The sequence below is a fragment of the Microtus pennsylvanicus genome, chromosome 5 (genome assembly GCF_037038515.1).
Source record: "Microtus pennsylvanicus isolate mMicPen1 chromosome 5, mMicPen1.hap1, whole genome shotgun sequence".
Taxonomy (NCBI): Eukaryota; Metazoa; Chordata; class Mammalia; order Rodentia; family Cricetidae; genus Microtus; species Microtus pennsylvanicus.
In genome coordinates this window covers 105,272,104-105,283,497 of record NC_134583.1, presented here as the reverse complement: position 1 = coordinate 105,283,497, position 11,394 = coordinate 105,272,104, and the positions used below count along the sequence as shown (strand labels likewise).

The 11,394-nt window shown below is 46.1% G+C and overlaps 1 pseudogene; it reads right to left on the bottom strand.

Moving 5' to 3' along the window:
* Window positions 1-8,370: 8,370 nt before the first annotated feature.
* Window positions 8,371-11,126, bottom strand: LOC142851404 (oligosaccharyltransferase complex subunit OSTC pseudogene; annotated as a pseudogene).
* Between the last annotated feature and the right edge of the window lie 268 nt (window positions 11,127-11,394).

Below are 11,394 nucleotides of genomic sequence, written 5' to 3'. Positions count from 1 at the left end.
TTGTGTTAGTTTTCTGTATAATCTGAGAAGTAGTGAGGTGCAATACCTTTACTTACCATAACTGCAGATCACTGTGTGTGTGTGTGCTCGTGCGTGAATAAACACTTGTATGTAGATCAGAGAACAACCTTTGAGTCAGTTCTCTCCCTCCACCTTGTTTTGAGACTTCTTTCTGCTACTGGACTGTGCACACCGGCCTTTGGAACTTGTAGCCAACAACTCCCTGTCTCTGTCTCCCCTCTCACTGTGGAATTGCCAGAGCTGGGATTATAAACTCAAAAGAAGTCTGAAGTTACCAAAGGTTTATGGCATGCCCTTTTGCCTGTAGCTTAGCCATCTTGCTGGCCTCACAGATAACTTTAAAAAACGATTTCTAAAATTTATATATATATGTATGTTCACATATGTGAACATGTGTATTGGTTCTGTGGAGACCTGAAAAAAGCATCAAGACCCCCTCAAACTGGAGTAACATACAGTTGTGGGTTGCTGTGCATGCTGGCAACTGAATTCAGATATGCTGTACATGAATGGTAAGAGATTTTTTTCTAATTAGAAAAAAAAATTATTTATGCTCTTTCCATGCATCTTATTGTCCAGGAAACATTCTTGCATGTTTCTGGATTTCTTAATACCACACAGATTGTTTAAAGGTGAAGGACCACTGGAGGAACTGACCAGCTGCCCAAATTTCTCAGACCTCAGAATCTTCTCAATTTACATTAATTCTGAAAATCTAAACTACCTTGTCCAAAAATGGCTAGGGGTATGTTAGTTAAGGTTCTCTAGAGCAGGGTTCTCAACCTTCCTAACGGTGCCATTCTTTAATACAGTTCCTCATGTTGTAGTGACCCCTAACCATAAAATTATTTTCATTGCTACTTCGTAACTGTAATTTTGTTACTGTTATCAATCATAATGTAAATATCTGATTGATGTACAGTGTGGCGGACTTCTTGACCGGTGACGGAAGAACGACCACCACACCAGGATTCAACTCAAATCACGCTTTACTGGAGTGCCCTTGATTGATGGGGGCATGGAACGAGGGGGCAGGAAAACGAGGGACAGGGAGCAAAGGGGCAGGGAGCACAGGGGAGAGGCAGCAGGAAGCGAAGGGAAGGGGGTGCACTTAGGCAGCCGCTTAAATAGGGAATTGGCACACGGGTCGCCCTGTGATTGGCTGCCACCAACAGCTGACACCAGACCGCATCGGGATAGGCCCAAGAATCCACATCCACCGCGCATGCGGGAAGCGGGGACACGCAACTCTCAGTGAATAGCCAAATATGGAGTTGTTTGTAACAAACAAGACAGGGTGTCGGCGCCATCTTGTAATGGCGATCCTGTCCGGCTCACTACAGTTCCCCCTTATTGTTTGTAAGCAATGAGCGCAGGACTAACTCATCCAATCTGACCCCCACCTCATGATGTGTTGGTCGATCGAGGATGGAAGATATTTTCCATGGACACACCTTCCCCTGTGCAATGGGTATTCGAGGAACCCCGGGGGTGCAAAGGCTGTGTCGCAGGAACCTACAACCACACACCTTCCCAAGTGCAATGGATCGACAGATCCCATGGGGTGCAAAGGCTGTGCAGAAGGAGCCTACATCCGCACACCTACCCAAGTGCAATGGATCAACAGATCCCATGGGGTGCAAAGGCTGTGCAGGATGGAAGCTCTAAGCGTCTCTTAGTGCTAACAACCATATCTGGGGGAAGGAGCCACACTCCAGAGTAGCTAATGCCTGAGAGATTATAACTTTATCCCAATATAGCCTTATCCCTATTGGTCTGGGCTCGAAGGCAGCAAACCAACCACAGGCACAACACACGGCCACCCAGGCAGCTTGCCAAAAACATGCCCACGCAACTGAAAGCACAGGGACCCTTTCTCTGTAAAGTTACGTGCTTCTCCTAAAAGGTTAAAATCTGGGGAGAACTGTGGCATCATGCCGAACAGGCATCGCCTTTGGGAAGGCTGACAGGATTCCCCTTCAGTGCTCCGCCTTCCACTGGATCCACGTCATCAGGGATGTCTGCAGGAACTTTCTCCAGAGACTCAGCCTCATCCTTAGGAACTTCCTTGATCATGCGTGTCAGCCGGCTCGGAACCCAAAGCGGAGCCTCTTGGCCCTGTGGAAAAACACATACAGCTCCCCTGGATCTTGCCAACACAAGATCCGGTCCATACCATTTGTTATCCAATACATCTTTCCACTTCACATATTCCTTTTGTTCCATAGGGCCTGCTGCATGCTTTTCAGCTGCTGCAGTACCCGACTCATTCAGGTTTAAAAAATTGAGTGTGAAGAGAGCAAGGGAGATTCTTTCCCTGGGAGAAGCGGATTCAGCTATTCCCCCTTTTTGTTTTTGTAGAATTTCTTTAATATTTCTGTTGGCTCTTTCCACAATACCTTGTCCTTGTGGATTGTATGGAAGACCCGTAATGTGGGTCACTTGGAGCTGTGCACAAAAGGCACGAAATCCATGGGAGGTATATGCCGGGCCATTGTCTGTCTTCAGGCGTAGGGGTTTTCCCCAGGCGGCCCAGGCCTCCAGGCAATGTGTTTTTACATGAGTTACCTTTTCTCCCGCTAGGGGCGTGGCATGAATAATGCCCGAAAAGGTATCCACTGATACATGTAAATATTTTAATTTGCCAAAATCAGGCAGATGGGTAACATCCATTTGCCACAACGCGTTAGGTTGCAGCCCTCTAGGGTTGACCCCAACATTAGGGGGGTATAAAAAGGTCACACATGAAGAACAGGCTTTAACTATTTCTCTGGCTATCTGTCTGGAAATATGAAATTTTTTTCTAAGGGTATTGGCAGGCACATGCCAAAGCTTATGAAAATCTCGTGCTAATTCTACAGGGTCCGAGACGACCAAAGCTATGGACCGGGTAAGACAGTCAGCCAAATCATTGGCCTCAGACATGGGTCCTGGAAGCAAAGTATGAGCCCGAATATGTCCAATGAAAAAGGGATTATCTCTTTGTAAAATGCATGCTTGAATTTGACACAAAATATTGGAAACTGTACTTGAATTTCTAACAAAGGCAGCCACCTCCAATGAGGCAACAGCATTCACCACATATTTAGAATCTGAAAATAAATTGAAGGGTTCTGAAAATCTTTTAAAAACTTCCAGCACGGTCATACATTCCGTGACTTGTGGGGAATCAGGTCGAAAATCAAGCAAAATGGGATCCCTACCTTGAATTACTATGGCACCTTTGCCAGTTTTGGAGCCATCAGTAAAAACAGTCAAGGCCATATTAATGGGCTTTTTAAAGGTAACCTTAGGAAAATACACTAAGTTCCTTTCCACAAAATTTAATAGAGGATGTCTTGGATAATGATTATCAATAAGGTTAGGAAAAGCGCAAACCAAAACAGCCCATTCATTTACTGTAGCTGCCAATGTCTCCACCTGTCCCTTGGTATAGGGAATAATCAATTTATCCGGCATGGTTGCAAAAGATGTTAAACAATGTTTTATCCCCAATACCGCTTGAGAAGCAACCAACTCGGGATAATATTGAATGGTTTTGGTACCTGAAGAATTACCATGGATCCACCATAAGGGGCCATCTTGCCATAGCACCCCAGTAGGGTAATGTGCAGTTTTTAAGATGCATAAGAATATAGGCAAATCAGGATCGACTCGGCACAATTGTGCCTTAGTCATTGCTTTCTCCACCTGTTTTAAAGCCTTTTCAGCCAAGGGGGTCAAAGTTCTGTTCGAATTAACATTTGGATCACCTTCCAAAATAGAAAACAAGGGCAACAACTTTGCCCGGGGGATGTTTAAATACCCCCTAATCCAATTAATATCCCCCAATAATTGTTGAAAATCATTAAGTGTCCTCAAATGATGGGTGCGAATGGAAATCTTTTGAGGGGTCACCGTCAAAGGGGATATAACTGCCCCCAGAAATTTTATAGCAGTAGTCTGTTGGATCTTATCTGGTGCCAAGACCAGGCCCCAACGGCGTAGGGCTGAGGCCGTTTCCTGGAATGCGGCTAGGAGCATTTCCTGCGAAGAGGCAGTCAACAGGACATCATCCATGTAATGAATTATTCTCATTTTTGGGAATTGTTGTCTAACAGGTAGGAGGGCCTGAGCTACATACAGCTGGCATATTGTCGCGCTATTGGCCATCCCCTGTGGGAGCATTTTCCATTGATAACGAGTATCGGGTTGTTCATGGTTAACGGATGGCAAGGTGAATGCGAATCGCTCCCTATCATCTGGATGCAAAGGAATGGAAAAAAAGCAATCCTTGATGTCCAAGGCCATGACCGGCCAGTTACGTGGCAAGGCAGAGAGTAAGGGCAGTCCCCTCTGGACTGCACCCATAACTTGCATCTGAGCATTAACTGCACGCAAGTCATGTAATAATCTCCATTTTCCTGAGCTCTTTTTAATAACAAAGATAGGGGTGTTCCATGGTGAGACAGAAGGCTCCACATGCCCGAGCCTTAATTGTTCTAAAACCAGGTTATTTGCAGCTTCCAATTTTTCTTGAGAAAGGGGCCACTGGGGAACCCATACCGGCTTATCAGACTCCCAGGGTATGGGCACAAGATTGTTATTGGAAGCCGATTCTTCAGTGGCCCCTAGGAAAAACCCAGGCCCCTTTGATCCTGTTTTTTTATAGACTCTATAGGCCTGTGACAACCCTGAAGATTTTTTCCTAGGCCCTTAGACGGAACAAAACCTTGTCTTTTCATCATACTTTTACTAGCCTCTGAATAATCATTAGTTAGCTTAAGTTTCAATTGATGTTGAATGTCACGGCCCCACAAATTAATGGGGACTTCAACCACGAAGGGTTGAACCGTGCCTTGTTGGTCCTCCATTTTCCAGACCAGCTCTTTGGCACTCATGTATGGGGTGCGTGCGTAGCCCAGCCCTTGTAAGGATTGAGATGACTGTTGCAATGGCCAGCGCTTAGGCCAGGCTTGCAGCTGGATGATACTCCGGTCTGCCCCAGTATCCACCAATCCGGAGAATATCTTTCCCTCTATCATTAAATCCAGCATGGGCCTCTGATCTAGTTCCATAGATAGACAGGCAAGGTCTACTCCAGTGGAGCCCAACCCCTTGTCATTCCTTTCCTTAAGATGTGCAGGAAAGGTCTCATGCTTAGATGGTAGTATAAGCAGTTGGGCAATCCTGTCTCCTGGCGCAATAGAAATCACGCCACAGGAAGAATGACACAGGATCTTAATCACTCCAGTATAATCGGAATCAATGACTCCTGGATAGACAATCAAGCCTTTCATAGTGGATGAGGATCGTCCCAAGACAATCCCCACTGTTCCTTTTTCTAATGGGCCATACATGTCAGATTCAACCACCTGAATTCCCATCTCCTGGGTTAACACCAGTCCGGTGGAGGCACGGAGGTCCAACCCTGCTGAGCCTGAGGTTGCTCGGCGGATACAGTCGGGTTGGGACTGATGGTCTGCTGTAGTGCCCCATAAATTTTCGGGCCCTGGGGACGGGGGCCCCCCAACCCGTTTTTTGACTCCTGGCCATCGAGCTGTATAATGGGCTGCCCATTGATGTCCTTAAAGGACCGGCATTCACTGGACCAATGCTTTCCGTTCTTACATCTTGGGCAAAGGCCAGGTTGTCTCACCTTAGGAGTCTGAGCCGGAGAAGACAGCCCTTTCAGTAATGGGCATTGTCTCCTAAAATGCCCTTGTTGTCCACATTTGAAACATCCTCCTCCTTTTCTTGTCTTTGCGGCCTGAGTAGCAGATAAAACAGCGGCCGCTAGGCCTGCATTGGTAAGGGGCCCTCCAACCTCTCGGCAGGCTTTTAGCCAGGCCTCAATTCCCTTCTCTTTAACAGGAGTAATGGCCCCCTGACATTCCTTAGTACTCTGTTCAAAAACAATCTGCTGTACCAACGGCATCACCTGATCCACATCCCCAACAATCTTTCCAGCCATATCAAGCATCCTAGCCACAAAATCAGAGAAGGGTTCATTTGGCCCCTGAATAATCTTTGTTAGGTGGCCTTTGACTTCTCCTTTATTATTCAAAGACTTCCATGCCCTATAGCAGATATCATTAATCTGTTGGTATACCTCCTGAGGATATCCTAGCTGGTTGGCAGCCCATTGCCCTTGCCCCAAAAGCATATCCGCTGTCCATTGGGGATTATTATTCTGGGCATTCACTCTAGCTTGGACATGAGCTTTATCCGTAACAATGGATTTAAAATCCAAAAATTGTCCCATACTTAGGCAAGCCTTAGCAGTCTCAAACCAATCTGTAGGAGTCATGGCCATGGTGGCGATTCTACGCAGCAAGGCTATGGTATAATTAGCTGTAACTCCATAGGTTCGAACTGCTTCCACTAAATCCTTTAACTGTTTATAAGATACAGGCTCATAATGTCTCTCATTAGTTTGCGGGTCTTCAAAAACTGGAAATGCAGATGCTAGACGTGCCCATGTATCTCTTTTAATAAAATGGCATCCCCCTCTCCCTTGTGAATAGGATGGAGGCACAGGGGACGGGCGTGGTTCCCGTGGCGCCAATGGGCCCACACCCACCCCCGCTGACTCATTATGTGCAGGGGGCCGCCTCCACCCATATCCTTCCTCCTCATAGCCGTCGGAGGTTTCCTCCAGATCCTCCTCCTCCTGAGGGTCTAACTCCTCCTCAGACCGATCCAGGCCCGCAAATTCCTCGAGCGCTGGATAGAGGGGACCTCCCCTCTTCTCATTAGCCTCTCTTTTAGAGAGGATTGTATCAGGATCCTTTTCTTTTACTTTTTTTCTTTCAGGCCTTTCCAAGTTTCCTCCCTTTGAATCTGAAAAACCGTTCTTGTGTTTAATTCGGGCCTTTCGCCCCTCTCTCGGAACGTCCACGTTGTTCCCTGCTCTGAGGTTGCAGCCAGACTCACGGCAGTACAACCAGAGAAAGCAGGCTAGTACCAACACCACAAACGCCACGAACACGAGACCAAACATCCAAGAACCCACTCCCGCAAACAGCATACTTGGGGAGACTGAAATCAGCATACTGGGAGAAACTTACCGACGTCGCCACTCCGCGTGTTGAGTTCAGAATCCTCTTCGGCCCTTCGCCTGGCGACCGAAGTTCCCGGGTTTTCGGCACCAGTTGTGGCGGACTTCTTGACCGGTGACGGAAGAACGACCACCACACCAGGATTCAACTCAAATCACGCTTTACTGGAGTGCCCTTGATTGATGGGGGCATGGAACGAGGGGGCAGGAAAACGAGGGACAGGGAGCAAAGGGGCAGGGAGCACAGGGGAGAGGCAGCAGGAAGCGAAGGGAAGGGGGTGCACTTAGGCAGCCGCTTAAATAGGGAATTGGCACACGGGTCGCCCTGTGATTGGCTGCCACCAACAGCTGACACCAGACCGCATCGGGATAGGCCCAAGAATCCACATCCACCGCGCATGCGGGAAGCGGGGACACGCAACTCTCAGTGAATAGCCAAATATGGAGTTGTTTGTAACAAACAAGACAGGGTGTCGGCGCCATCTTGTAATGGCGATCCTGTCCGGCTCACTACAGTACAGGATATCTGATAAGCCACCTCTGTACAAGAATCATTTGACTTCTCCATTTGGCTGTAGTGCACAGGTTGAGAACCACTGCTCTAGAGGCACAGAACTGATAGAATGCCAGCAATGGTTTTCTCCTGATAGGAAGACTCCTGCAGGTGTTCAGTCCACACAGCTGGATTCTCAGTTGGTCTTTAATATATTTTGGGGACCCCAAAGAAGTTGGTTCTAATACCAGCAAAGGAATGCCTCAGCAGCCGGACAGATGAGCTTGTCAGAGAGAATGAGGCCAAGCAGGCAAGCAACAAAAGCTCCTTCCATGTCCTTTATTTGGACTGCCAAGAGAAGGGGAGGCCCAGGTTTAGGATGAATCTTCCGATCTCAAAGGATCCAATCAAAAATCCTTCACTGGCATACCCAACAGCTTGGGTTTTAGTTGACTCAGATGTAGTCATGTTAACAAACAAAATTAACCATCACAAAGGGGTTGTAAAAAAAAATCACTTTATTCAATATTATAGTTTTAGAAGTGGAGTATAGTTCCTTTAAGAAATAAAAAGCTAAGAAGAAAATGCTGTTAGTGTAGTTGATGCCATGGTAGCTGGTACAGAACAGATCATCAGGAAAAGTGCTGCAAGGAGCTCAGATACCAAGGGGTTCCCGTCCGAACTCTAATGAGCCTGCTAGGTTGTCATTCAGTGCTGCTTTTACTCTGCTGTTCATTCTTTCCCACATTGCACAGGGGAATGGTTCAGCCTTTAAAACCTCGTTAATAGGAATCAATCCAGGATCCACTCTGATTCCTTAAAAGCATTTGCCCACCAGATAATCTGGCAGTTTCGTTCTCATGAGTACAGTAGTCATGAAAAAATGTAACATGACACAGACATAGCCAACTAAGAAAAGAAAAAACCTATTGAGTTTTGGAATATTTGGTGCATTGAGATCCAGGTCCAGGATGAAGAAACCTAAGCCATCAATGTCCTTTCATAACAGATTGTCTGTTTGCTCGATGACCTCTGGTGCCTGTGTTTATCAGACACTGAGTCAGCCCTTGGAGACTCAGTAAAAAGATAATAGATTATTCTTCCTGTGACTTGTAATAAAGACCCCACCAGGGCATATACCATCATGGCCAGTGGCGCGTCCACCCCAGATGGCTTCTTTAGCTTCAGGTGGGGGGCATTTGAGGACTAAGAACTAGAATTGATAGAGTCTCCATGTCAGTGGTAGCAGGGTCAGTGCTGTGGCCCTAGCCTAACAATAAGAGTTCTTTTATTTATTTATTTTTTTTTTGGATTTTTTTGAGACAGAGTTTCTCCGTAGCTTTTTTTATTTCCTGTCCTGGAACTAGCTCTTCTAGACCAGGCTGGCCTCGAACTCACAGAGATCCGCCTGCCTCTGACTCCCGAGTGCTGGGATTAAAGGCGTGCGCCACCACCGCCCGGCACAATAAGAGTTCTTAATTGTCTAGCCAGCCCTCCAATCTCTCAGATAACTTTTGATAGTTGATGATTTGTGTGCGTGTGTGTGTGTGCACAATAGCTCAGTTTTCTCCATTAACTGCTCAGATTGTACAGGTGGAAAATAATGAAGAGCTTCCCAAACTATTCCCTGAACACTGAAAAATGAATGCTATTAAAATGAATTTGGGGTTCACCTACCCCAGAATTTAATTAATTACTTTTGAGAAGTATTGTCTAGTGGAAGGACAAACATAAATAAGAAAATAGAAGCTATGTGGTTTGAGGCAGGGGTGGCTGAATGTTACAAAGCAAGGGCATAATACAAAATGCCCAGGTTTGCTGTTCTTTGTGGGACAAAATAAACATTTGATTTTTTTTTTTGAGGTAGGGTCTCACTGTATAGACCAGGCTGGACTGAAACTTGCTATTTAGATCATGCTGGCCTCAAGTATGCTTGACTCTACCCCCAAGTGTAAAAGTGTGTCACTGTGCCCAGACTATACTTTAAAAAGTTGCTATTTGGATGGGTGGGAACCATGGCTGTGGCACACGTGTAAAGGTCTGAGGACAGTTTTATGGGATTGATCGTCTTCCTCCTTCACATGAGTTCCTGGTGTGGCACTCTGGTCATTGGCTTTATTCACTGGGTCATCTCATGGGCCCTCGGATTGCTCTGAAGACACTGGGTGCAGCTAGAGCATGGGAGCTGAGGGGTGAGTCAAGGAGCTGCCCCTGTCTTGAAAGTGGTGCTGTTGAGAACATCGTTGTGCACACCTCTGTGTGAATATTTCTCTAGAGTATGTGGAAGTCACTACTGTGTGGGATTTGCACATTCAAATTTTCAAAAAATACTGATTAGTTGCCCTACCAAATCTTTATCTTTCCCCTTCATTCACTAGTGTATGAAAATCCCCATTTTCCTAAATACAATTAAACCATATTTCAGCGTTTGTTGATCTAAGGGGACAAGCATATCACCGTTTTATTTTGTACTGCATAGTATTTTTATTCCTTGGTATATTGTCCTGCTTTTTTTTTCTTTTAATTTTTCCCAGAATGAAGGATTTCCCAGTGATGAGAGTCTTATTTTTAACTGTACCTTCTGGAGACTCTGTACCTTGCTTTAGCTATTCTAAGGAGTTGGGCTTCTGTTTGTTTTTTGTGATGCAGCAATAATGTGGTCCACCGAAGTGGTCCTATAGATCCCCACACATCACAGACTATTGGAAATGCTTTTGGTTACTCTGCACAACCTGATGGTAAAGTTCTACTGCTGAGGACACAGAACATTGGAAAACCAAGCTGGTGCTTCCCTCCTACTGGCCAGCACTTACAGTGCTGGAAGGTTCTGTGCATGCTACCAGCGAAGAAGGGGAGTTGTCAGTCTTACCCAACTATGAACCTTGATTGTTATAATGACCTGCCTTTAGGATAGACTGGTGCAATCGTGGCACAAACTTTATTGGAGGACCGGTTTTTTTATTCAAGGCCCATTTCGTGAGTGTTAGGTTGGGAGCCTAGGCCCCAGTCCCTGGCATCTATCTCAGCCCCTAGGCCTGGTCTGGACTTCAAATCCCAGCAGGCCAGGTACCCTGGGGGTGGGGTCAGGATCACTCCCCAGGGTACTTAAGTGATCCCCCAAAAGAAGAACACGTGGTCCCCCTTTCTTCCTCCCGGGGGTCGCGTTCCTGTGGTTTCCCAGTTTCCCCCTCGGGGGCCACCCGAGAGCACATCTCCCATTAAACCTGGATATTTCTTAATTTGGCTTGTTTTGATTTGGCATGATTGGGAATTTTTGCGTCGTCAGAGAGCTCGTTTAGGAAATATTCCTAACAGTGAGTTGGAACCCATACCTGACACTGTTAATGAGACCAAGAACCCGAGACTAGAGAGGTCCTGTGCCCTAGGGGAAACATGCTACTACTTCTATTCTCCTAAAGAAACATAACAATAACTCCTGGAGTCATCTGCTATATGCATAGATAGTATATCACTCAACCCTCACCAGAGAAGTTTCTCGCAGTAGATGATAATTGACACAGACAATTGGATGAACAACACGTAGAGAGTAAGAGACTTTGGAGGCTCAGCCATAAATGGGATGTCTGTCACACCCCTCCCCTCAAGGCTCAGGGGTCTATGCAGAAGAGGGCTTTATTCTTAATAAACTGTTTATTCTTTGGGGGAGGGTTGAGACAGGGTTTCTCTGTAACTGTGGAGCCTGTCCTGGAACTCCTCCGGTAGTGTTTATTTATTATTAATAAACTAAGAAATGCCTACATATAAAAATAATGTGGGCCACTCTTTGCTGTGGGAGACCTGCAGGGTATTCTGATAATGGTGATCAAGGTTTAGATATGGT